The 27,303-nt window shown below is 37.6% G+C and overlaps 2 pseudogenes; one reads left to right on the plus strand and one right to left on the minus strand.

Moving 5' to 3' along the window:
- LOC109675065 (olfactory receptor 1468-like) lies at window positions 1–27,299 on the plus strand (annotated as a pseudogene).
- LOC109675064 (olfactory receptor 1468-like) lies at window positions 13,935–14,887 on the minus strand (annotated as a pseudogene).
- Window positions 27,300–27,303: the final 4 nt, after the last annotated feature.

The raw sequence follows: 27,303 nt of genomic DNA on the forward strand, positions 1-27,303 counted from the left end.
ATGACAGAACGGAACCAAACTACCCTTGCAGAGTTCCTCCTCCTGGGCCTGCCCATCACGTCAGAGCACCAGTACACGTTCTATGTCCTGTTCTTAGTTATGTATCTCATCACTGTCCTGGGGAACCTTCTCATTATTTTCCTTATTCAAGTAGACTCCCATCTCCACACACCGATATATTTGTCTCTCAGCAAGTTGTCATTCTCTGACCTCTGTTTTCCTCTGTGACCATCCCTAAACTTTTACAGAACATGAGGAGCAAAATCCCATCCATTTCCTATGCAGGTTGCCTGACACAAATATACTTCTTCCTGTTTTTTGGAGATCTAGAGAGCTTCCTGCTTGTGGTCATGGCCTATGACCACTATGTGGCCATCTGCTTCCCTCTGCACTACACCAGCATCATGAACACCAAGCTCTGTGGGTGCTTGGTGACATTGTCCTGGGTGCTGACCACATTCTATCCCTTTTGCACACCCTACTCATGTCCAGATTGTCTTTCTGTGAGGACACTGTAATCCCCCGCTTTTTCTGTGACGTATCTGCTCTGCTGAAGCTGGCCTGCTCTGACACTTATGTTAATGACTTGATGATATTTACCACAGGAGGGCCTGTGGTTGTCATCCCATTCGTACTCATCGTCATGTCCTATGCACGAATTGTCTTTGCCATCCTCAAACATCTGCAGGAGTGCAGATGTCTTCAACATGAGGATTTCACTTCCCTTAGAAACATACCCAGTAGTGGGATTGATTGATCATACGAAAATTCTCTTTTAAAATACGTTATGATTATTGTTAGCATAAATTAGTAGCACAAAAGGGTTTCACCAAGGTATTTCCATACATGGGTATATTATACTTTGGACAAACTAACCCCCCTATTGCTCTTTTTGTCCTCATGCCCCTAACCACCTATTTTAAAGTTTTTGGTGGGAATCATTATCCATCTTCATACATAGACATAATGTATTTGATATCACTCACCTTGTAGTATTCTTTCCCTCTCCCTGTCCTGCCTGAATAATATCCCATTGTGTGCATGTACCACTTTTACTTTTTTTTTTTTTTTGCAGTACTAGGGTTTGAACTCAGGGCCTTCACCTTGAGCCACTCCAACAGCCCCATTGTTTTGTGATGAGTTTTTTGAGATAGGGTCTCCTGAACTATTTGTCCAGGCTGGCTTTGAAACACAGTCCTCCTGATCTGCCTCTTGAGTAGCTAGGATTACAGGAATAAGCCACTGGCCTCTGGCTACCACATTTTCTTAATCCATTCATAAGTTGAAGGGCATCTGGGTTATTCCCTTAGTTTGGCTATAGTGAACACTGAATAGTGCTGAAATAAAGATGAGTATGCAAGTGTCTCTTTTGTGTCTTGACTTTAGATGTGTGCACAGGAGTAGTATGGCCAGATCATATTGTAGCTCTATTTTTAACTCTTTGAGGAGGCTCCATGCTGGTTTTCATAGTGGTTGCACTGATTTACATTCCCACCAATAGTGTGTAAATGTTTTTTTTTATCTTGCATCTTTGCCAGCGTTTGTTATTATTTGTGTTATTGATGATAGCCATTCTGACTAGGGTGAGATGAAATCCCAATGTTGTTTTGATTTACATTTCCTTTACATGTAGGAATGTTGAACATTTATTCATGAATTTATTGGTAATTTGTACTTCTTCTTCCAAGATTCTTTATTCACATTTTTATTTGTATATATCATTGTACTTTCAGTGTGTGTATGTTTTGCCTGTGAGGTGTGCTTCTTTTAGACAACAAATGATTAGATCCTGCCTTCTAATCTAATTATCCCACCTATAACATTTTTTCTGGAAAGTTAAGACCATTTACATTTAGGTTTATAATTGAGAACTATTTACTCTTTCCTGTAGTTCTTCTGAGTGTTTTCAGTCTGACTTGAGTGTTGCCTGGTTTTCTTGGGGTTTTTGTGTTTTTTTTTTTCTGTTATTCTTCTTTGGTTTTTTGGTTTGTTTAGTTGAACACATTTGATACATTCCTAATTCTCATGTTGATAATGTCCTCTCTTGAATTTTATTCTTTCCTGGGGTTTGTATTTGTGACTATGGCTATCTTTCTTCCTCTTTGACTTCTATTATTCCTGTAATTATCTTCTACAATGCAGATTAGTGGACATGACTTCTTTCGCTTAAACTTATCCTGGAAATCTTTATTTTTCCATTGTCTTTAAAGGATAACTTTGCTGAATATAGTATTCTCAATTGGCAGTAATTTTCTTTCATAGCTTGAAATAATCATGTTCTATGCTTTACTGACTGTTACAGTTTGTGCTGAGAGGTTTGAGATTATTATTATGTGTTTGGTTTTGTGTATAAGTTGTCATTTTTCTATTGCAGCTTTCAGTATCTTTTTGTTGTTTATTCTTGGTATTTTTATTATGATATGGCATGTTCAGACTCTTTTCTGGTCATGTCTACTTGGGGTCTGAAGTGCCTCCTGTACATGAATGTCTGTATTTTTCCCAATATTTTGGAATTTCCCACTATACTTTCATTGAATAGGTTTTCTATGGTTTCAGTGTGTAGCTCAGGCCCTCCTTCTACCACAGGGACTCTCAGACTGGTGTCCTGATAATGTCCCAGAGTTCCTGAAGTTTATGATCACAGTTTTCTTTTTTCTTTCTGGTTGTAGTACAGTTTGAACTCAGGTTCTTGTGCTTGCTAAGCAGGTGCTGTACCACCTGAACCACTCTCCCAACTGCAACATTTATTTATTGATGTCTGCATGTAATATTTTCTCACTCATATCCTCCATGTCTAATATTACTCATTCTTGATCTTTTATGCTAATGACACTGTCTACTGTGTTCTTCTTTGATTTATTAACCATTTCATTTCTAACATGTTTGCTTTTTTCACAATTTCAATTTCATTGCTGAATTTCTCATACATGTTGCTGACTTTCTTGTCTAGGTCTGGAATTGATTTTCTAACTTCACTTATCTGATTGTTTGAATACACTTTGAGGTCATTGATTATCTTTAAAAGTAAAGTAGGCTTTTCAAATATTTATCTGATATTTCAACCAATTAGCATCTTTGGATTCAGTTGTTAATCTATTACAAGGCTTTGGATTAATGAGTGATATACCTTTGGTTTTTCATATTACTTGTCTTTCTATGTTGTAATTTGCACACCTTGGGGTGGAATTCTCCTTTACTTCCATTCAGAGGAGAAAGAGACAACAGAAGTAACAAGATCAGTAATTCAACAATAAACCAGATATTTAAATGTAGTAAGAAATATTTGAAAATATGAACTGCCTCTCTAATAAGGTTGTAGGGGAAAGGAACTTGGGTTCTTATGAGATAAAGTGGAAGCATAACAATGGTTAAAGGTGCAGGTATTGTGAAAATTTGTGGTAAGAGGGTGGAGTTGAAAATTCTCCATAGGACGGTATGAATAAGAAGAGTCAAGATAACAGGGAAGAAACTGTATTTGGAAGAGAGAAAGAGTTGAAGAGCACCTAGAACCACAAAAGAAAGACAGGACAATGAAAACATGGTGAAACAGAAACGTGACTGTTACAGCTTTGGCTCTACCTCTGGAAGAGGGGAAGCTGAGGCATCTACCACAATGTAAGTTAGATGGCCTTTATGACAGTCTGGCAGCCCTAGATGTGGGTCAAGCCCACAACTTCTACAACCCTAAACTCAGTGCAGAGATTTGATGGGACAGTGATTCACCTGGCAATGACTGGAGAGCATTGGACAAGACAATTTTTTCTCTCCAGATCTCAAAGAGCTGTGGCAAGGAACCATCTTAAGACAGAGTCTATATTTAAGACTGAGCTACTTCAGGGAACTGAAAACAAAGAACAATCACAGCTCAGAGACCTTGGGAAACCCAGAAACAGTATCTGGAAGGGAAAAGACAATAAGAGACAGTCTTTTGGAGGGATAATGCCTCACCAGGGTGAGCTGGGAAGTTTAAACATCTAGGAGGTTGGGAAACAATGTGCATAGTGACAGGCAGCTCTGCCCTACTGGTGAGAACAAGTCCCAGTGCCTGAGGATATTTTAGAAACAAAGCACTGAGCTCCCAGTGGGGAGAGTGTGGTACTTCTGGAACTATTAGCTGGCTGCAGGGATCTGCTTTCAGGCAGAGTTTGAGACTGAGATACTCTGAGAACTTGAAGACAAGGACTAACCACAGCTTAGGGAATCTTGAGACCCCTGGCCACAATGTCTGGGAAGGATATGGCCATTAAAGGTGGTTATGGAGAGGGAAAGGGTCTGACATGGACATGTGGAGAAATTTAAGCATGGGTAGCTGGGACAGTGAAGAGCCTGGGGGTCAGTGATCCAGCTTCCCTGGAAAGAGCAAGTCCTGGTATGTGAGGGACACTGTGTAAACAAAACACTGAATCCACAGCTTTGCAGTGGTATAGCTCCAGGAGCTTCCTGTGGCCGCAAAGGTTTGCTGCCAGATATGATCTGATACTGAGATTTGAAAACAATGGACAATTGCAACTCAGGGAATCTTGAGACACCAGGCCACAGTGTTCTGAAAGGAGATAACCATGAGAGGTGGTTGTGGACAGGGAGAGAGTGTGATGTGGATTCTGAGAGAATTTCATAAGCCAGGGGCTTGGACAGTGAAGGTGCAGTGGTTTGTGGTCCTGCCCTCCCTGGCTAGAGAAAATTCCATTGCTTGAGAATCACAGCAGAAGCAGACCACCAAGCTCATGGCAGATGGAGTGCAAAACTCCAAAAGTTTCCTGCAAGCTGCTGGTATTTGTTGCTAAGCAGCGTCTGAGACTGATACACTCTGGGGACTTGAATGTCAAGTATCAACCATGGTCAGGGAGTCTTAGGACATTTTTCACTGTGTTTGGGTGGTAGAAAGTAAATAAAAAGGTGGTTATAAAGAGGGAGAGAGTCTGATGTGGACCCACTGAAAAATTTAAGGAGTACAGAGCACAGACAGTAAAAAAGCATGGTGATTTCTGACTCCACCCTCCTGGCAAGAACAAGTCCCATTGCCTGAAGATTATTGCAGAAACAACATCAAACATATGACTGGCAGAGTGCTCATGATACAGGAGCTACCTGCTGGCTGTGGGTGCTTGCTGCTATGCAGAGCTAAGAGCTCTAAGTTCAGGACCCAGTGATAACACAATATGTCCTCCTTGCCTACAGAGGGTGATGAACTGTTGAAAGAACTGAGATCTGTAGGCAGAGCACATGAGACCCTCTGTGCTCTACCACCAGTGCATAACTCAATGCTTTGTTTTCCACTATCAGATGCATTTGTGGAGCAACCCTGGGATTGCCCATGTGTTGCCTATGGGAGCAAAAGTTGGAGGCCTGTGAAACAAGTGGGAACCAAATTGGCCTGACAGTGCAGAGCACTCTGTGGCCAGCAGAAGTTTCTAATATGCAAAGAAGGACAGCTTCTAAGGTGAAAGCAGCACAGAACTGGACAAATTCTCCTTGACCAGCCAAACTCTCAACCCACATACAACACCAAACCATACACAAAGAACTACAAAAGACTCCAGGTTGTTTTCGTGTATATGAGTGGTGATGGGTTTCCAGCCTTGTGTCCTAAACATGTTGGCAAACGTTTTGCTAGTCAACACATGGAAGACAATACTGCAACCCCATTCCTACACAGTCTTGCCTGAACATTGAAAATATTTCTACTGTAAGAGTTCAGGTGATTAACACTTCCAACCAACAACTTGGTTCTAGATGTGAAAATCACAATACAGACAACATGACACCTCCAAAGTTCACCAAACCCACAAAATCAAACACCAACAATAATGAAGAGGAAGAAAGCCCAGACAAAGAACTCTAAAGCCTGATTATAAGAATGATCAACGAAATGAAAGAAGACATATATAAATACCTGAATGAATTCAAAGATGATAGAAATAAAGAGTTGAATGAATTCAAAGAGAATACAAACAGCTGAATGAAATAAGGAAGACAATGTAGGATATGAAAGAGGAATTCACTAAAACTATTGATACATTGAAAAAAATCAAACTGAAATCCTACAATTGAAATGCTCAATAAGTCAAATAAAAAGCACTCCACTGAATGCCACTTGAAAAGAATGGACCAAATTGAAAACTGACTATGAGAGCTAGAACACAGATTAGTTATATTACAACAATCAGATAAAGAAAAAGAAAAAATAGAAAGAAGTATGAATGAACATGCAAGACCTCTGGAACAATATTAAAAGACCTATCCTAGAAATCAGGGCCATAAAAGAAAGAGAAGCTGTACAAGTTAAATGTACAGAAAACATACTTAATAAAATAGCAGAATTTTTCCCAAATCTTGAGAATGTACTATGCAGGTACAGGAGTCTTTTAGGACAAAAAACAGATAATACAAGCAAAAATCAACTCAAAGACATTATAACTAAAGTATAAAATATACAGAACAAGCAAAAAACATTGAAAGATGAAAGTTGCTTTTATATGTGGTATGCTAACATATAAAAGCATACCATTAAAAAAACAGTAGATTTTTCAATAGAACCTCGAAAATCAATGAGAGCATGGAAAGATACATTTCAAGACCAAAAGAAAATAACTTCCAACCAAGATTACTGTACCCAACAGAGAAAACCTTCATAATTGAAAGAGTAGTAAAAATCTTACATGACAAACAAAAACAAAAGTATTTCCTGGCCACTAAACCAGCACTGCAGAAAAGAACTTTATACATAGAAGAGGAAGAAAAACACAACCAGCTAAATAGAGGAAGATTACAAGATTACATCTCTATAGACAAGCTAACAAGCAAATGAGGATTAGGAAATAGCCAAGCATTTAAAAAACACAAAATGACAGGAGTTACTGTGCACCTTTCATTAATAACTCTAAATGTTAATGGTCTCAATTCTGGAATCAAAAGACAAGGACTGGTGGTTGGATTAAAAACAAGACCCAATCACTTGTTGTTTATAGGTAATTTGCACTTTACTGATAAGGACATACATAGGGGTAAAGTGAAAAAAATGAAAGCAAATGGAAACTGAAAGCAATCAGTGGTTACTGTATTAGTATCTGGCAAACCAGACTTAAACACAAAATTAGTCAGAAGAGTTATAGAAGCTCACTTAGTATTATAAAGAATTGGTCAGAAGGAGATAACAATTGAAAATGTATATACACATATACACACAGAACTTTGGCACACTCATCTCATAAAACAATAATGAACATAAAAAATAAAAAAATATAATGCAACAATTATGGAAGACTTCAATACCCAAATCTTTATAATAGTTCGTCCAGACCAAAAAAAATTGAAGAATTAAGTAAACTATAAATCAAATGTAGTTAACAGTGTCTACAGAATATTCCACCCAACAGCAGCAAAACAGACATTCTTCTCAGCAGCCCATGGAACTTTCTTCAAAATAGATCATACTTTAGGGCTTAATACTAGCCCTAATGAATAAAATAAAAATTATATCCTGTATTTATCAGACCACAATGGAATAAAACTACACATCAATAGCAAAGAAGTAAATCACAGAAAATATTCACTCACACAGAGACTGAATAATACCATGCTGAATGACCCATGGGTCAACCAGGAAATAGGGGATGATAAAAAAATTTCTTAAGTAAAATGAAAACAAAAACTTAACAAAATCTTTGAAACAGAGCAAATAGTAAAGTTTGTAGTTAAGAGTTCCTACATTAAAAAATAAGAGAGATCATATGTAAAATTCAGATGATGCAAACTCTTAGGAAAACAGGAGAAAGCCTACCCCCAAATAAGTAGGCTGAAATAATTAATGAAATGAAGACTTTTAAAAAATGAATAATTATGAAAATAATTGATTTTTTTGAAAAGACAAGATTGACAAATCCTCAGCCAAACTAATCAAAGTAAGAGGGAGAAGACTCAAATTAATAAAATCAGAACTGGAAAAGGAGGGTATCACAGCACATACTAATGAATTGTAGGGATCATTAGGGAACACTTCAAACACTAACAGTGAAAGAAACTGGAAAATCTGGATAAATTTTCAGATATATATGACCAGACTAATTTAACCAAAGTGGGTATCAAGCACTTCAACCTATTTATAATGATTAACAAAATTGAAGCAGTAATTAAGAGTCTCTCAACAAGGAATGCTTTTGAACCAGATGATTTACTGTCAAATTCCACAAGACCTTTAAAGAAGAACTAGCACCAGTGCTTTTCAAACTATTCCATGAAAAATAAAAGAAGGAAACTCTACAAAACTTATGTTAAACCAGTACTACCCTGATACCCAAACTGGATATAGACGCACAAACACACACAAGAAAATTATACACCAATTTCCTCATGAACATAGATAAAAATGCTTATTAAAATTCTTACAAATACAAATTCAATAACATATGAAAATGTTCATACACCGTGATCAAATTGATTTCATTCCAGGCTTGTAAAGATGGGACCCAGAGAATGTATGCACCTGTGAACAAAAGAATAATAAAAAAAAAATAAGCATGGTACCATACATAAATGGGATCAAGAACAAAAACATGATCATAAGTCAAAAACCTTTCAAAAGTTCAACATTCCTACATGACAAAATTCTGAAGAAACTAAGAGCATACCTTAATATAGTAAAGGCTACATGTAATAAATCTATACTCAACCTTGTACTAACTGCTGAAAAACTGACATCATTTCCTCTCAAGCAAAAATGAGACAAGGGTGTCCACTCTGTCTACTCATATTCAATATACTGCTTGAATTCCTAGCCCAAGAAATAAGGCAAGAAAAAACAGAAGGGAAATGAACAGAGAAGGGAGAAATTAAATTATCCCTATTTACAGATAATACAACATAGACTTTAAAGATCCTAAAGACTCCACCAACTGAGATATGGTAATTACTTTTGGTGAAGTAACCATTTCCAAAATCAGTATTTTCTAGGTACCAACTATTAAGAGGCTGAGAAAAAAGTCAAGAAAATGGTACCATTTATAATGTTTCAAAATATACCTTGAAATGAACTTTACTAAAAATGTGAAAGCCCTGTACAATGAAAACTGTAAAATATTGAAGAAGGAATTTAAAAAGATGGAAAGACCTCCCATTTTTATGGGTTGGCAGAATTAGTGTTGTGAAAATGGCTATACTGCAGAAAGAAACCTGCAGATTCAGTGCAATGCCCATCAAAATCCCCAATGTCATTCTTCACAGAAATAGGAAAGTAAATCCAAAATAATTCATATGGAACAATAAAACATTCAAAATACCCAAAGGAATCCTGAGCAAAAAGAACAATGACAGAGATACCACAATATCTGACTTCAAACTGTACTACAGAGCCATAGTAAAATAAAAAAAACAGCAGGGTACTGACACAAAAACATAACCAAAGACCAAAGTAACTGAATAAAAGATCCAGAAATAAGTCCATGCAGCTACAGCCATATGATTCTTTTATTGTTGTGCTGGTTAGGGATGCATTGTGGCAGTTACAAAAGTTCTTACAATGTATTAAATATATCATATTTAAATTTACCCCCTCCACCACTCTCCTTTACCCCTCCCTCCTACCATTCCTGCAATATTTTCAACTGGTATCAATTTTGCATTCACATACATGTGTACACAGTATTTACACTGTGTTTACTCTCCTACACCCTGTCCCCTTCACCTCTCCCCTCCCAATAGTACCACCTCTGCTCCAGGCAGGACATGTTCTGCCCGTTTGTTCTCAGATTTTGTAGAAGAAAAAGGAAAACAGAGAAAGAAATGACTTTTCACTTGTTTAAGGTAAAGATAGCTACAAAAGGAGTTCCCTTGTGACATTTCCATTATATATGTATTATAATCCCAATTGGTTCATTTACTCTTTTTATTCCTCATTCTACTTTAGTCCCTTTCTTATGCTGGTTTCAACTGTTTTAAACACTCTATACTCATTAAGGTACAGAAAATACACCAAACAACATTCACCTACTTAATTTCCTTCTTTTACCCTAACTCTCTCCTGTGTGACCTCTCCTTAATGTGACCTATTTTTCACAATATTGGTATATTTGTATTAGGTCAATGTTTCACCTATGAGAGAAAACCTGCAGCTTTTGGCTTTCTGAACCTGGTTAACTTCACTTATGATAATGTTCTCCAGTTTCATCCATTTACCTGCAAATGACAAAATTCAATTCTTCTTTGTGGCTGAATAGAATTCAATTGTATATAAATATATTTTCCCAATCCATTCTTTAGTAGTGGGGCATCTTGGCTGCTCCCATAGCTTTTGTATTGTGAATAATGTTACCATAAACATGGGTGTGCAGGTGCCTATGTTGTAACCTGAGTCACATTCCTTCAGGTATATCCCTAGGTGTGGAATTGCTGAATCATCTGGCAGTTCTATTTTTAGTTTTTTGTGGAGCTCCCATACTATTTCCATGGTGGTTGTACTAATTTATATTCCTACCAGCAGTGTATGAGGGCTCTTTTTCCTCACATTCTCATGAGCATTTGTTGTTTTTGTGTTCTTGATGGTAGCCATTCTAAAGGAATTAGGTGGAATTTTATTGTGGTTTTGATTTGCATTTCCTTTACAGTCAGGGATGGTGGGTATTTTTAATATGTTATTTTAGCCATTTGGACTTCTTCCTTTGAGAAAACTCTGTTCAGTTCATTTACCCATTTCTTCATTGGGTGATTGACTTTTGGGGAGTTTTTTTGAGCTACCTGAATACTGTGGTTAACAATCCCTTGCCTGATATTTATCAGGCTATGACTTTCTCCCATTCTGTGCATAGCATCTAAAATTTAGAAACCATTTCTTTTGTTGTGCAGCAGCTTTTTAATTTCATGATGTTCCATTTGTCAAACCTTTCTCTTAGTTGTTGAGCCATTTTATTTCTGTGTAGGAAGTCACTTCCTATGCTTAATGTTTCCAGTGAATTCCCTCCTTTTTCTGCACTAGCTTCAGAATATCAGGTTTTATATTTTGGTCCTTAATTCACTTTGAGCTAATACTATACAGGGTAACAATATAGATCTAGTTTCAGTTTTCTGAAGGCAGATAACCACTTTTCCCAGAAACATTTGTTGAAGAGGCTGTCTTTTCGCCATCACATATTTTTATCACCTTTGTCAAAATTAGGTGAGAGTAGCTCTGTGGATTCATATCTGGGTCCTCTATTCTGTTCCACTGGTCTTTGTATCTGTTTTTGTCCCAATACCATGGTATTTTTATTGCTATGTCTCTGTAGTATAGTTTGAAGTTGAGTACTGTGGTACCTTCCGGGTTACTTTTTTTGCTTAGGATTCCCTTGGTTATTTGCAGTTTTTTGTGCTTCCAAGTGAATTTTAGGGTTGAATTTTCAATCTTTCCATTGAATGTCATTGGAATTTTGACAGGGATTCCATTGAACATGGAGATTGCTTTTAGTAATATAGTCATTTTCACTATGTGGATATTACCAATTCATGAGCATGAGACATCTTTCCATCTAATGTAGTCTTGGAATTTTTTCAATCATTTGTAGTTTTCCTTGTAGAGTTCTTTGACATCCTTTGTTACACTTATTCCTAGGTGTTTGATTTTTGTTTTGGGGCTATTTTAAATGGAATTGTTTTCCTACCTTCTGTCTATGTGTGCTCATTGTTTGTGTATAGAAAGGCTGGTTATTTCTGCAAACAGATTTTGTACCCTACTAATTTGCTGAACCTGTTTGTGGAGGCTAGCAGTTTTTTAGTGGAGTTTTTATTTAGTCTTTTATGTATAAGACCATGTCACATGCATATAGGGAGAGTTTGACTTATTCCTTTTTGATATGTATTCCTTTTGTTTCTTCTTTCTGTCTTATTGCTTTGACTAGGATTTCCAAGACTATGTCAAATAAGAGTGGAGAGAATGGATACACTTGAATCCCTGGGATGAAGTCGATTCGATCATGATGTATAATCTTTATGATATGTTGTTGAATTTTGTTTCCCATTATGTTATTGAGGATATTTTCAGCTATGATAATTAAAGACATTGTCCTGTGATTATTTTCTTGTTGTTTTTGTGAAGTTATCCAGTTTTGGGATGAGTGTAATACTGACTTCAAAGAATGAGTCTGGCAGAATTTCTTCTCTTTCTATTTCATGGTAAAGTTTAAGAAGTGTTGGTGTTAGTTTTTCTTTAAATGATTTAGATTTTCTCAATGGAGAATCCTATAGTTCCTGGACTTTTCTGTTCTGGGAGACTCTTAATGCTGCTTCAATTTGATTATGTGTTATTGATCATTTAGGTGATTAATATCCTCTTGATTCAATTTTGGATGGTGATATGTACCTAAAAGTTTGTTCATTTCTTCTAGATTTTTCAATTTATTTGAATGCATGATTTCCAAGTAATCTCTGATGATTCCCGATATTTCATTGCTGTGTTTTGCTATCTCCCCTTTTATGTTTCTAATTTTATTAATTTGAGTATTCCCCCCTCATTTTAATCAGATTTGCCAGAGGTTTGTCAATCTTGTTTTCTTTTGAAAGAACCACCTTTTTGTTCATTGATCATTTGTACATTGTTTTTGTTCTCTGGTTCATTTTTGTCCTTATCTTTGTTATTGCTCTCCTATTTGTTTTGGGTTTAGCTTGTTCTCATTTGTCTGAGTTTGAGATGCAATATTTGGTCATTTACTTGAGAACTTTCTGTGTTTTAAATACATGTTCTCATGGCTAAAAACTTCCTTCTTAAAATTGTTTTTGCTATCTACCATAGGTTCTTAGGGCTATGTTTTCATTTTCATTAAATTCCAAGAACTTTTGATTTCCTCCCATATTTCTTCTATGATCCAATGATCATTGAGAAAAGTGGTGTTCAGCCTCCAATTGTTTGAGTATTTTCTGCTGCTTCTTCTGTTGTGGAGTCTAGTTTTGTTGCATTGTGTTCAGACAGTATGCAGGAGGTTCTTTCAATTTTTATGTATTTGTTAAGGCTTGATTTGTGACATAAGTTATGGTCTATTTTGGAGAAAGTTCCACAGACTGCTGAGAAAAACGTACCTTTCAGGATAGGTTACTTTCTAGCCATCTGTCAGGTACATTATATATATGGAGTCATTCAATTCTACATGTTCTTTGTTGATTTTTTGTCTAGATGACCTATCTATTGGTGATAAAGGAGTACTAAATTCTCCCACTACCACTATGTTGGGGTCTATCTGTGTTTTTATATCCATTAGTGTATTTTTTTTAAAGTTTGGTGCATTGATATTGGGTGCATATATGTTAATAGATTTTATTTCCTCTTGATTTATTTCTCCTTTTATTAGTGTTAAGTGACCTTCTTTGTCTCTTCTGACTAATTTAAGTTTGAAGTTCACTTTAGGTGATGTATGTATTGCTTCTCCTGCCTGCTTGTTTCTATGGCTGTCTAGAATAGTTTGAGTAAGATATATAAAAACTCCAGCATTTTGCCTTTTACTCAGGAATTCTATGGCTATTTGGGAACTTTTAGTTAGAGGAAAGTTATTTCAAAAATTATGTTTCCATCTGTGACTGGCATTTCTATTGTCTGCTGCAACTGAAACTTCAAAGTTTATCTGCAAAAAAAATCTGGTTTTACCTCAACAACTACAGAACAAATGAAAAATATTTTAAGAAATATGATGTTAAAGGAAAATGTAAAATTACATATACAGACCTATATACATATTTGTCCATACATAAAAGACAAAGAGAAGATTTGGATGGAGCGTAGAGGTCAAGATTTTGCATGTTGAAATTGAAATTCCTCCAGAGCTACACGTGAAAATGTACACTAAACAGATGAGAACAACAGGGAGTTCTGGAGAAATGTCTGGGATTCTTATGGAGATTTAGGGGTCAGCACAATGGTTTGGGAAAATCAGGGATAATATTACAGTTTTATGATGAAATAATAGAATTATGTAAAAATATCAAGTGTTGCTATCATAGATACTATGAATAATTTTATAAATGACTCCTCCTAGGGCTCCCTTCATGTCTCTGTTCCTCAGGGTGTAGATGAAGGGGGTCAGCATAGGAGTCACAACTGTAAACATCATTGCCATGGCAGTCTCCTTCACTGTAGAGTTATTAGCTGATGGACATAAGCAGAAACCAATAATTGTTCCATAAAACAGTGATACCACAGACAGAAAGGAACCACAGGTAGAGATTTTGTGGATGCCACAAGCAGAAGAGAACTTGAGGATGGAGGAAACAATTCATGCATAAGACTTTATAATGATTAGGAAAGGTATGAAAACAAGAAGTCCTCCCACGATAAATATCATCAACTCATTAACCTGAGTGTCAGAGCAGGCCAACTTCACAAGGGCAGACAAATCACAGAAAAAGTGGGGGAACACGTTGTCACCACAGAAAGACAATCTGGTCAGGAGTAGAATGTGCACCATGGCATGGAATGTGGTCAGCACCCAGGATAGCACCACAAGGCACAAATGGAACTTAGGGCTCATGATGCTTGTGTAGTGCAGGGGGAAACAGATGGCCACATAGCAGTCATAGGCCGTAGCCACAAGGAGGAAGCTCTCCAGGTCAACAAAAAATATGAAGAAAAGCATTTGGGTTAGGCAGTCTGCACAGGGGATGGAGGGTGCTTGGCTCTGCATGTCCTGCAATAGTTTGGGCCTTGTGACAGAGGAGAAGCAGAGGTCCTTGAAGGACAAATTGTGAGAAACCAGTACATAGGCACATGTGGTTGGGAGTCCAATAGAATGAGGGTGATAATGAGGATTTTTCCCAAGACAGTGGTGATAAGGTACATGCCCAGGAACAGGGCATAGAACAGGTGTTGGTGCTCTGGCCAGATAGGCAGGCCTTTGAGGATGAATTCTGAGATGAAAGTCTGGTCATTTCCTATCATGATCTGTCTCTAGTATCATAAAGAGAAAATAGTAGGGTATTTTAAAAGTCAAAGTGAAAAAAGAACAAATTTCTATGACACATGATCTGTCAGGTGTTCTGTGCTAATTGATCTCACAGTCAATTAGAGGTTACAACAATTATAATTTCTAATCTCCACATAGCTATAGTTAGAATCTCTGTGATCATTAGTGACTTATTCTCTGCACTTCTCTTAATGTGTCTCAGGATTTCATCTTTTTCAGTATGTTCTTTATATATTTGTTTATGGAACCAAAAATGCATTGGATTTTATATTATCTGCCCAACTGGTCATCCCTAGTAATTATAACATATTACAGGTTTTTCAGTTGCTTGCATGTTGATGTTCCTCAGGAACATCAGGTCTAAAGCTTGGCCTTTTATAAGTCTATAATATACTATCTTTATATTCCATGTGCTCATATTGGTTAGATTCACATTTCAAACTCAGTTAAATGTGTACTTAACTAACCTATAGAACTCTCTGTTGTAAGGATAAATGATGATCATCTCTTGAATATATTGCAGTTATTAAAAACACAGATTCCAAACAAAACTAATGACTTCAGCCTGCTCTTCTTCCTGCAACCCCCTTCTTCCAACCTCTCATATTTATTAAGAGGATTTCATTCTGAAACAGAAATCTGAGAATTTCATTTCACTGACTCATTTATCTCACCATCCATACTCAATGTATCAAATCCTATAGATCCTGCACTTAATTCTGCATTGATATTGGGTGCATATATGTTAATAGATTTTATTTCCTCTTGATGTGTTTCTCTTTTTATTAGTGTGAAGTGACCTTCTTTGTCTCTTCTGACTAATTTAGATTTGAAGTTCACTTTAGGTGATGTATGTACTGCTTCTCCTGCCTGCTTGTTTCTATGGCTCTCTAGAATAGTTTGAGTAAGATATATAATACCTCCAGCATTTTGCCTTTTACTCAGAAATTCTATGGCTATTTGGGAACTTTTAGTTCAAGGAAAGTTATTTCAAAAATTATGTTCCCGTCTGTGACTGGCATTTCTACTGTCTGCTGCAACTGAAACTTCAAAGTTTATCTGCAAAAAAAAAATCTGGTGTTACCTCAACAACTACAGAACAAATGAAAAATATTTTAAGAAATATGATGTTAAAGGAAAATGTAAAATTACATATACAGACCTATATACATATTTGTCCATACATAAAAGACAAAGAGAAGATTTGGATGGAGCATAGAGGTCAAGATTTTGCATGTTGAAATTGAAATTCCTCCACAGTTACATGTGAAAATATACACTAAACAGATGAGAACAACAGGGAGTTCTGGAGAAATGTCTGGGATTCTTATGGAGATTTAGGGGTCAGCACAATGGTTTGGGAAAATCGGGGATAATATTACAGTTTTATGACAAAATAATAGAATTATGTAAAAATATCAAGTGTTGCTATTATAGATAGTATGAATAATTTTGCAAATGACTCCCTCCCAGGCTGTCTTCATGTCTCTGTTCCTCAGGGTGTAGATGAAGGGGGACAGCATAGGAGTCACAACTGTAAACATCATTGCCATGGCAGTCTCCTTCACTGTAGAATTATTAGCTGATGGACATAAGCAGAAACCAATAATTGTTCCATAAAACAGTGATACAACAGACAGAAAGGAACCTACATGCCAATTAACCACTAATGGATAAAGAAAATATAGTATATATACACAATTGAATACTATTCAACTATAAAGAAGAATGAAATTATGCTGTTTGCAGGGAAATGGCTATAAATGGAAATTATCATATTAAGCAAAGTAAACCAGCCTCTAAAAGAAAATATATTTTTCTCTCATGATGATCTAGACCTAAAAAATGACATGAATATAAGAGGAAAATTGTTTGTGGGGATCTCAGTGGAAGGTGATGCTGGACCCACATATCACAACATTACCAAAACTAAATCTAAATGAGTCATCATAATGAAACCTACCAAGTATGGTTTGAGAAGAGGGAAAGGGATGGGAATATAATGGAGGGGTGAACTTGTTGAAATTATTATGTATGCATACATGAAATTATCACACTGAAACTCCCCTTGTATAATTAATGCATGGTAATTCAAAAATACAATGATACTAAAAAGACTTCAATGTAATGATAAAGACTATAAAACTCTGAGAAGATAACATAGGATCTTTGAATGGGTTATGGTTCTGTGCTTATAACAAAAATCAACCCACATGCCATAGAAGTAGAAATAAATAATTGAGAACCTTTCATACACCAACAGATAGTTTCAGGAAAGTTAATTAGCAATACACAAATGGGAGAAAACTTTTTCTCATAAGCTGGTAAGTGTCTAGTATGTAGAATATATGAAGAATTCTCACAATTAAACTCAACAACAAAAATCCAAACCCAATTAAAGTGGTCAAAGGTATTCCATGGACATATCTCAAAAGGAGTTTCATAAATGGCAAAGGTACTCATCATCATTGCTCACCCTATAAGGATGATAATATATCCAAGAAATGCTTTCCAAAATGGCTCATCACCCTCTAGTTTGGTTTCAGTTCTTGGAAATGGAAAACAAGGTGTTGAGAATGTGGAAAAATTGGAACTCTTAACTTGTCCCTAGTGAAGACATGAAATGGTACAGCTGTTCTAAAAATTTATTCAGCAGTTTCTCAAAAAGTTAGCAAGGACTTACCATTTAACTCAGAAATTCCACTCCTAAAATAATTGTGATATTCAAACAAACATATGTGCATGAATGTTCATAGCAGCACTACTTATCATAGTATCAATCTGGAAAGAGCCATCACAATTGATGATAGATAAATAGAATATGGAATGTCCATACAGTGTAATATTATTCAGTAAAAATAATTGAAGTATCAAAAACATTGTGCTAATTAAAAAGAGACAGCCATAAAAACATAAATTGTATTTCATATGAAATATCAAGGATAGACAATCCATAAGTACATAAAGCAGAATGGGATGGCTTACAGCTGGGATAGGGCAGGGCTGGGAAAATGGAGTATAGCTCTTAGTGGTCACAAGAGTTCTTTGGGGGCCATTAAATAGGTTCTGAAATTGATTGTGTGATGGTTACATGACTGTGAATTTACAAAAGTCTATATAATTGAAAACTTTATATGGTTGAATGTATGGTTATTCTTTCAGGGAACATAACACCAGTTTTCCTGATGGAATTTGAGCATTCTACCCAGTCATTTCTTGCTCTTGTGTAAACGAAGGTACCAAGATCAGACACGTCATTCTCACTGATGTGATTAATAGTGAATACCAAGGAAAATCTTGGTCACTTTAGAGAAGCTGAACAGAGAGAACTGTGCTTGAAATCTTGGTGAAATCCTTGTGCTTGAAATCGTGGTGAAATCCTTAAGCACAACTAGTATTTCCATATTCAAAAATTTTAACATCATAACCTAATAAACACAAGAACAATGAGGACAGATTCTCTAGGAAAGAAACTTTATGCTATGTCACCTGGTACAGAACCTTATTAGGGTAGTTACTCCAGATGAAACGCACAGGTATTGGAAGCACAAGTTATGAACATTGCCTGGACATTCACGGCAGGTGACAGCATCACGATCACTGGAAGGAACCCAGAACATGGCATTAGAGGTAATCGTAATCACACACACAGAGACTGTTTTGGAATGTGGTGGTAGTGGGCACTACTGGGGTTTTACTAGAGAGGCAAGATGCTAAAAGCAACTGAAAGGGGTGTGAATCTGATCTTCCTTGTGCATCATGACCTGGGAAAAATTTGAACATGATCTGAGGAAATACTCTTATTCCTCTCCTTTCATATAATAGCATATGCACAAATATGGGTCATAGAAACCAAGTTCTTTTTATTAGCATGTTTAACTCTGCTAGGGCCTGTTTCCATAGAGAAATGTTATACACAGACAGTGGAGAATTTTTCTGAAACATCTGTTTTTCATGTGGCACTCTGCTTCAAAACCTATGATGATTTCTTCTATAAACTTTTACACTCCTATGATATTTTGAATTACTCACAGTGTGGTCTCTGAATATTTAAGCAGTTTTCCAACAGTCTTTCACTGGACCAAAAGCATGCTACCGTCCTACAGAACTAATGAACCCTGTCCATTTCCTCAGTAGTCAAGGAGTCAGCATTCATCCATGAGCTCTGCATCTCCACCTTCCCAAAAGAATAGTCAGGTGTGATCAGAGATTGTAATTAATTAATTACCACTATAGGATTCTGAGAGAATTGGTCCTAGAGAGGTCCTGGGTGAATACTTTGTTCTTAATGAGTTAGTCCATGATCTGGAATTCTGTGGGTGCAGAGCCTCTTAGTCCCCAGGACAGTTGGAAGGGAGAAGTGAGAAGGGATGATGCAGACATAATTGGTGAATACAAAGGCTGTTACTTCCTGTGCCTATACTGAAGAAAACAGAACAAGATCATTGTTCATTGCCTTGGAGTCACCTTCACACACTCTAGGTGAGTTGGTTTTGTGGTGGTGGTGGTACTGGGACTTGAACTTGGGGCCTACACCTTGAGCCACTCCATCAGCCCTTTTTGTGATGGGTTTTTCTGAGATAGGGTTTCACTATCTATTTGCCTTGGGTGGCTTCAAACCATGATCCTCCTGATATCTGCCTCCTGAGAAACTAGGATTACAGCCATGAGCCAATAGCATCTGGCTCTAGGTGAGTTTTGAGAGGAAGGATGACCTGATACCTTACTGTCTTTCTACTCTAAGAGTCTTAACTTACTAAGCTAAGTGGTGTTCTGCAGGACAAATTTTCAGTTGTGAACCTTGTCATTTGCCATTTTTCTGCCTCTCAAGACATTGTCACATTGTAGAAGTATTTTGACTCATAGTCACCTTTTGTAATCTTTTTGTTAATGCTAGGGTACATTACTCTTACTTCCTTATAATGTATTCTCCCAGTATTGCATCATTTTAACATAACAGTTATGTGTGATGGGGCTCAATGTAGCAGTTTTTAAGCCTTGTAGTATTTTTCTTTCAACTACATAACCTTAATAAACTTGAGACAGGTTCTCTATTAGAGATTGTGATTAAGTTTGGAGAATTTAGTAACCTATATATTCTTCTATATATTCTTTTTGCTTTCTTTAAATATGCTTTATTAGTCAAGGCTGCCAAACAAGAAATGTACCAAAAGGTAATGCTACAAAAAAGAAGAAAAATACTTTTCTTCTGCAAACATATGTTTTGCAGCTGAGCCCTGCCTGATATCCATTTTGGGCCTTTCTTTATTATTATGTTATTGCTGTGCTGGTGGCCGGTAGTGATATTTATAAATGCCCCCTCCATTATTCTCCTTTATTCTTTACCTCCAGTCTTGCAATGGTTTCAAATAGGTCTCATTTTTCTGTTTTCATACATGAATACATATATTTCCACCATATTCATTCTACTACATCCTTTCCTTATATCTTCCTACCTCCCACTGATACCAACCCCAAACATAACCTGTTTTACCTTCACCTTCTCCTTTTTGAAAATAAGACATACTGGTTTGTTTAAGATAGCTGTATGGGGTGTTTCATTGTGACATTTCCGTGTATACGTGCATTATGACCTGAAGTAGTTCATCCCCTCCATTTTTCTCCTTTATACCTTAGTCCCCTTCTTATAATGATTTCAACAGGTTTAAAAATCCTATATTCCTTCTTGTATAGAAAATACATGAATCATAGTAATCTGCATTTTAATGGCAATGTATATGCTTGCTACTCAAGTCCAATCCACTGACTTGACTGCAGTACATTGTCGCAGAGCATTGACATCACCTTGGTGTTCATTTAAAACGTAGAAGCTGAGCTACAAAAACAGAATCCATGCTTTCACAGAAGATGACTTTCATGTACATGACATGTTGGAAACATGCCCTCATTGATTCTTATGGACATGCCATTGTGGGAATGATGAGGGAAACAAAGTCACTGAGACCATTTTTACAGGAAGCAGGGAGTTTATTATGCTGGTGGACTCAGTGGAGATAATTTCTCAAATCCCTGAGCCCCGATCTGTGTCAGGGGCTTGGTTAAATACTTACAGAGTTTGCCCTTTCTCCTCCCTTATTCCTGCCCCCCTTTTAGTAGGTGATTACAGTTGCCGGAAACTCTGCAAGGCTAGCACATGGCTGCAGTGTTCTGTATTCAACAAAAAGCTGCTTGTAGACTGAGGGGAAACCAAGGGGAATACAGACACAGTAAATCCCAGGAAAATAGCCAAGCTGGCCCCAACATTCTCCCCTTTGATGCTTTGACGTTTTAATCATCAAAATGCATCATCTTTTTTATTTTTTTAGGGATAGGATTTACTCTTTGGTAATCTTGTAAAAGATACAATTGTGTGGCCATTTTTGTTCCATTATGGCTTTTATCAGGGTTAATATGGACTGCATGACCAGTGGCAGCAAGCATGAGAGTATAAGACAGCTCAACACCATAATTAATACAACCTCCAACATTATTTTAAATTCTCCTATTATAGAGAAACATCCTCCTGATAAATCATCAGGATTTTACCATTTTTAAGTCTAAATTGGAACATGAATAATCTTTTTTATTTCATCTGTGATTTTTTAAATTATCTTTCCCATATAGTGGCGTCTTTAGTCCAAGTAGTACCTAAGCACAACTCACAGGATGAGGGGTTCAGGTTTGCAAAAGGAACCCAGAATAGAAGCAACCAAACACAATACCACATCCTATTAGCAGGAGAAAAAATGAAAACAGCCAGAGAAATCTGTTTGATCTGGCTTTGTCCTGCTGGGGCAGTTACTGTTATTTCTATTGGCCAAAGCAAAGCAAGGCTACAATGCCAAGAATAGAGATAGGCAAGGAATGGCAGAACTTAAGCATCACTACAGAACACTAACTATGAGAAACAATAGTCCGTTAATTATCTGTTTAGTTGATTCCTCAAGCTTCTACTGTGCTTTCACTAGTCAGCTTCCAGTTTACGACTAGGACAAGACTGAAGATCTCCTCCTCAGGGTCAGTTTGAGTGAGTTGCTGGGATCCAGTTGTCTCTTCAGTTTGGGAGCTGCTAGCTTTTACTCAGGTGTGATGGATCCACAAGGTGATTTTTTTATCACCTTGATTGCTGTGGGACTAGTCAGGACCACTGACTAGGGTCCCCTCCACTGAGGCTGGAGAGGCTGGAGATTGTACTCCTTTATCTAAACCTTATCACCTGCCTTAAAGGTATGCATATCAGTGGTTCAGTTCAGTGAACATGGTGGTGTAGATCATTTAGCATTTCTCCCAAACTGCACATCTGTTGGCATAAGGTTAGATTTTTTGTTTTCTAAATCCCTCTTAATGTCTTTTACTAGTGGGGTGGCCTTTCAGAGAGAATCTCATAGGGTGAGAACCTAGTTTGTTTGGTGGGGCTGCACTTGATCCTAAGTAAAGCAAATGGCAAGATGTGTTCCCAAGTTAGGTGAGCCTCCTGACAGTTTACTCATCTGAGTTTTTAGTGTCCAATTCAACCTCTCAACATTGTCTGAACTCTGAGGCTAGTAGGCTGTGTGAAGCTTTCAGGTTATTTTTAGTCCTTTTGTCAGTTGTTTAACAACTTTTGACACAAAATCTGGTCCATTGTCTGATCCAATGGAGATAGGGATCCCATACCTGGGGATGTTTTCCTTTAATAAAGCATGGGCCACTTTTTGGACCTTCTCTCTTTGGGTAGGGAAAGCCTCTTACCCACCCAGAAAAGGTGTACACAATCACCAGAAGGTATTTGTCTTTTCTTCTTGAAATAGTCTTTCTCTAGATAGATAAATAGATAGACAGACAGATAGATCTCCCCATGTACATGAAGAGTGGTAAAAGCATATTTAGAGTTTGTGTATATATTAACAGTCCTTTTAATTGGCAGTTGTAGCATGTATATCAGTTCAATGAGCTCTGCATTTTGTGCCAACATGTCTAGAGCCAGTGCCTGAGCGTCTAAGACTGAGTCCAAAGTCATTACTGTATAGCCATTGTATCTTGTTTCCACTTTGGGGAAACTGTTCCCATATGTGAAAAGTTTGTGTTCATCCTGAGCTAAGGGTTGGTCACAGAGGTTAGGGCAGCTTGAGAAGACCTCATTAATCACCTCTACACAGTTATGGTCTGGGAGCCCTGCAGCCAACAGGAGTGGCTGGGTTTAAAGTTCAGACAGTTTTTAACTTTACTTGTGGATTTTTACAGCACATATTCTGGTATCTGACCATCCTGGCATTTGTTAACCAGTACTGCCCCTTGTATTTCATTAGAGTCACAACAGAATATGGGACCTGGACAGTAATTTCCTTTCCCAGTGTTAGCTTTTTTTGTCTCTGATACTAATGAGGCTGTGGCTGCAAGAGCTCACAGGCAGGGAAGCCATCCCTTTGCCACTGTGTCCAATTTCTTAGAAAGATAAGCCACTGGCAGATGCCATGAGTCCAGGCATCTAGACTCTAATTGCCATGCCACTTCTCTTATGCACAGAAAGAAAGGCTTCTTCACATCTGGAAGTCCGAAGGCAGAGACATAACTATTGCCTCCTTGATGGCACTGAAAGACTATTGTTGTTTAGACTCCCAGGTTAGGGGATCCCTTTGGTCCCCCTTTGTGGCTTTATACAAAGGTGTTTCTAGCAATGAGAAATTAGGTATCCAAATCCAACAGAACCCAGCTGCTCCTAAAAACTAATGGATCTGTCTTCTCGTGGTCAGGGTTGGGATTGAGCATACAGCTTGCTTTCATTCTGTACCGAGGCTCCACTGGCCTTGGGATATGTGGAATCTTATGTATTTAACTTGGTCCTGGCAGATTTGAGCCTTTTTCTGGGACACCTTTTACCCAGCCTCCCATAGGAGATGGAGTAAAAGTTTTGTCCCTTTAAGGCAGTCCTGACAGTTAGTTGCTGAGAGAGGCAGGTTGCAAGAGAGGGCAGCCAGCTTCCTCTGTCAGATATGCTCACAAATATAATGCCAGGGCATTTTCAAAGACAGTTGAGGAGTTTTGAAGCCCTGTGGGAGATGGGTCCCCCCCTGATTGGGGATTCTCCCATTGGAAAGCAAAGATGGGTTGGCTCACAGGTGCCAGCTGGATGCGAAAGAATGCATCTTTTAGCAGGTTGCTTCTGCTAGTATCAGGGTCAAAAAAGTGTATGGGTTGGGAACCACTGGTGCAAACTCACTGTTGCTTTATTGACCACTCTTTGATCATGCCCTGGATGGTAATTATTGGTGTCTGGCTTCTGGACTGGCAGTAAGGGCGTCTTCCAGGCAGATTGGTAAGGTCTCAATATACCATAGTTTAAAAGCCTCTTTTTTTCTTTGTTTCTTTTAACAGTCCCAGAGTCACTGTTTTAGCCATCAGAATCTTACAATTGTTCTCAAAGTACCTCTTAAGCCAGGAAAGAGAATGAACTGCCAATGACTGCCATATGTCTATGCAGGTGAACTGGTCAGGGTGAACTGATGACCCTGTTTACATGATAAACCCTTTGAATGGTTTCTTGATCTAGAGATACCTCAGAAGGCCATCCCAATTTAAAGGACACCCAATCTATCTGACAGAATTTTTAAAGATCTTCAAATGTGAGCTTTACCCTGTAATCACCTATATATCCTTTTTTACGTTTATATAATTTTATAAATAGTGGCTTCAAAATTAGAGCTCATGCAGATCTGAACTGCGAAGAATATGTACTCAGACTATGACAAAACATAAAATTACTATTTAATAAAGTTCAAATTAGCACCTCTCAACATAGGGCAAGGTAACATATAAAAGAGGAATTAAGTTAATAACACTTTTGATGTTTAACAAACAACACAAGTTATATGTCCCTATCTTTTTTAAAGTTGTTAAACATGCATTATGAAAGAGTCAGTTTACTCTGGTTCCCAGCCATATTGAGACAAAGATAAGAGGATGGGGGAGTGTTGAAATGAGGTAGGGAGTTCCTCAATTTCCAACACAAAGGAGAGGCAGACAACTTTCACTTCCTCCATCCCTAGCTGTTCTCCTTGTGGAGATATTTCAGATGCTTCTTGTCCATAGTGAGCCCCAAACTGATGCCCCAAGAGGGGGTTCACCATAGACCAAATGGGAGCATCCCTGGCTTCTGGGAATGAACTCCGCACACTCTGTGGTGACGGAAGTCACACTTCATTCATGCTTTCAGTTACACAACACACATTCATCCAACCCAACAAACCTATCCTGGAAGGTACTGCAGCTTCCTCCTGAATAACCAAAAACCGAAAAACCAAATTCAGGAGTACTGGTGCATACCTAGGGGGTGACCAAACTCCTCTTCTGTCCTCTCATGTACTGGCCTATTCTGATGAACCTGGGTCCTATCTATTTAAGTTTGGTGCCACTCCAAATTTTCCCGGTTCCTGAGGTTTCTACCCAGATTCTGCTGGTGGGTATGGACCTGAGGCCTCAGACTCCATAGGAGGCTCCTCTAGCCATCCAGCAGGCTCATGTCCCCAGGAGCCAGACCACAGGCCTGATATTCAGGGTGGAAAAAATGCCAACTTTGGACTCTCACATTCCTGGCCAATGCACCAGAAATTTTGTAGGAGCGATGAAGGAAACAAAGTCACCAAGACCATTTTTACGGGAAGCAGAGATATAATGTGAGATAATTTCTCACATCCCTGAGGCTTGATCTGTGTCAGGGGCTTGGTTAAATACTTACAGAGCTTTCCCCTTATCCCCTTTTATTACCTCTTTTTTAGCATGTGGTTACAGTTGCTGGAAACATTGCAAGCCCAGCAATGCTTCCAGAAAATGTCACTGTGGGGACTTGTGAAACAGTGGATGTAGGCACAGGTCAGGTAGTAAAGCATCATTAGTGCCCTAAAAGGAACTTAGATTGTATCTTAAGAAAAATGACACTTCCTGGAAACACTACACAGATTTCCATCTTAGAATGCCACAGTGTGAATAAAGAAATCAAAGAAGAATACTGAGGCATGGGAACAGGGACAAGAAATGAGAGTTTTTGTCAACAGTCCAGGAGAGACAAGGTGTCATCCTGGCCTTGTTTCAAGGAGGGGGTGAAGTAACGGAAGAACATAAAGGATAATCTATAGTACTTGTCTGATTTGAGTTGAAGATAAAAGGAAAGAAGGAATGAAATGAATGCAAAGTTTTGATTTGATCCTGAACGCCTTTAAAATAAATTAGAGTAGGATGAGAAGTTGCGATACAGCAAAAAATAGATCATGAGTTTCATTTGGGATCTGTTGAGCTTTACTTGCCTGTGACACACATAAAGGGAGACAATTAAGCAATTATATAGAGTTTTACATGTGGGAGAAATATCTACTCCTGTGATTTAAAATAGTAATATAAAACAATAAAGCACATAAATTTCTAAGGAATATATATATATACACATATATACAAACATATTTATAAATATATATTTATATTTATTTATAAGATGATAGGGCTTACATAATGAGGACTATCAACACATAAGATGCTAATACCACAGGATCCAATTATAATTTCCTAAGATGAGTGGTTCAGCAAGTAAGAAAAACACTGTACTCCATTAATAGATAAAAATTTTAGGTAAATAGATAACAAATTTTACTCTCTATGACACCTTTTATTATGACAGTACTAAAATATGTTGTAGAGAGTTTTTTAAAAGTCATTAAAATTATGGAGGACTATAGAGACACTTGACATTTAGAGATTATTGTGGTGAAGGTAACATGAGTTATGGAGAACACAGAACCTGAACATGGAAACATGTTCTTTTTATTAAGATTTTAAAGGGACAGTGTTATTTTCTGTTAAAGATGTTGGAGACAGAAGAGTATGTCAGAAAGGAACCAAACTGTCATCTTAGATTTCCTCTTCTTTGTCCTGAACATCCAGCCAGAGCACAAACATCTGTTCTTTGCACTGTTCCTGGCCATGTATCTTGTCACTGTCCTATGGAACCTCATCATTGTCCTCATTCAACTGGACGCCTATCTCCACACACCCATACATTTGTTTCTCAGCCACCTGTCCTTGGAAGGGTCCATTGGTGTCATTCCTTTCCTACTCATAATCATGTCCTATGCACACATTGTCTCCTCCATCCTCATGGTCCCTTCTTCTCGGAGCATCCAGATCAGCTCTACCTGTGGATCCCACCTATTTGTGGTGTTGCTGTTTTGTGGAACAGCTGGTACTCTCTACTTATGTCCATCAGCTAATAATTCTATTGAGAAGGATATTGTCATAGCTCTGATGTACACAGTGGTGACTCCTATGCCAAATGCTTTCATTTACAGCCTGAGGAACAGAGACGTGCATGGTTCCCTGAGAAGGCTCCTTTGTAAAAGTAAAATCCCCTTCTTCCTATGAGGGT

Source organism: Castor canadensis, chromosome 11, assembly GCF_047511655.1.
Source record: "Castor canadensis chromosome 11, mCasCan1.hap1v2, whole genome shotgun sequence".
Lineage (NCBI taxonomy): Eukaryota > Metazoa > Chordata > Mammalia > Rodentia > Castoridae > Castor > Castor canadensis.